Here is a 1,447-nt window from a genome sequence, read left to right as displayed (position 1 = left end):
CCCGCGGAGCCTGGGCCAGGTCCACACCGTCCACACTCCACGGGCCACGACCGGGACCGGCCCCCCCGATAGCTCATTCTTCCTATTCCTAGAACCCATTAGCCTTGCGCCCACGGGTCACGGCGCTCAAGTCGTCACGCACATGTGTGTGTACAGCCGAGGCAAAAGACGTTTTATCACGTCCAGTCGCCCAAAAATCGGGCAAATTCTCCCCAGAGACAATAACACTTTCGTCCTTTTCACTTGATCAATATTTCTAATTCTGGCCACGGCTGTCGATGCTGCGGAGAGGCCACAAGAAGCGACGATTGTGGCTAGCATTTTTAATGTTAATGGCCGTATAGTGTTTGGAAACGATTCAAGCTCGCCTGTCGTTAGTTGCCGGTCTTCCTGCACAGGCGCGGTATAAGAGGGGGGCGACAGGGGGGCAACGTACTGTGGGTTGCCTACAGGGGGTTTGTGGTAAAAATTGCCTACCTTTCAGGCGGCTCACTAGTGACTCTAGCTAGAGACGATGGGGGGGGGGCGATCTCTCCCCCCCCCCTTATACAGCGCCTGTTACTGCCTTACTTCTCGGAACTGATATGCGGATTAACCGCGATTAACCGGATTAACGGTCGGATTGCTCGAGTAAAACAGCTAACCAAACAGGGGCATTCTTGAAAGGGCGCATGCCCGGGTGGTCATGCGCCGGGGTCATGCGTCCATGACCCGTGGCCGCTGGACCACGGCCTTTACCTCTCGCGCGCCCCGCCCAGAGCGCCCTCATAGCTCCGCGCCCCTCGCTTTGAGCGGGCGAGCAGGTGTGCCCCGACACTGTTCCCCCGCCAGCATGACGGTCCTTTTGACCTCTGGTCGGTCGGCGCCCCGGGGCGGCGGCGCCTCACTGCTAATGCGATCAGGGGCGCTCGCCCTCTCCAGACAAAGGTCCCTGCAGCCCGCGCCCTGGTGCTGTGCTACACTACTCGAGCGCACCCGCCCGTGAAGGACCTCACCGCCGACGGGCACGGGCCCGGCACCGTAAGAGCGGCCATGCCGGCAAGCCTTGGCCCCGGCACACGCGCTCACGTCCATCCCCCCGAGGGGTCCCCCCGAGGGTCCCCCACTTCCTAAATAAGTAGTTGGCATGTTGGCGAGTTTGCGCGAGTGTATCGCGAGGTGCAATCATTTTTTTGAGAGAGTTTGCCGCAATTTTTCGCGAATTTAGAGCGAGTTTTCGCAAATTTTCACGAGTTTTCGTGAGTTTTGGGGAGTTTTTGCGAGTTTGACGCGAGTTCGACGCGAGTTGGGCGCGGGCAAGTGTACAACGAGTTGGCTAGTGGGGGACTCCTTGCATCCCCACTCCCCCCAGGCAAAACGCCGGTACTAATCCACCTCTTTCTCCTGACCCCAACGGAGACTGCTTCAATTCCCTTCAATGTTTTCGCGACACATTTTTTTTTCCTAT

At 58.4% G+C, this 1,447-nt stretch overlaps 1 protein-coding gene across 1 annotated transcript in view; it reads left to right on the top strand.

Annotated features, from left to right (window-relative positions):
• Positions 1–1,447, top strand: part of LOC113214124 (sodium/hydrogen exchanger 9B2-like) — a 17,389-nt gene that overhangs the window by 4,632 nt on the left and 11,310 nt on the right. The window lies entirely within an intron of this gene.

Source organism: Frankliniella occidentalis, unplaced genomic scaffold (genome assembly GCF_000697945.3).
Source record: "Frankliniella occidentalis isolate FOCC.00 unplaced genomic scaffold, Focc_3.1 Scaffold93, whole genome shotgun sequence".
NCBI classification, from domain to species: domain Eukaryota; kingdom Metazoa; phylum Arthropoda; class Insecta; order Thysanoptera; family Thripidae; genus Frankliniella; species Frankliniella occidentalis.
This window is presented reverse-complemented; position numbering and strand designations above follow the sequence as displayed.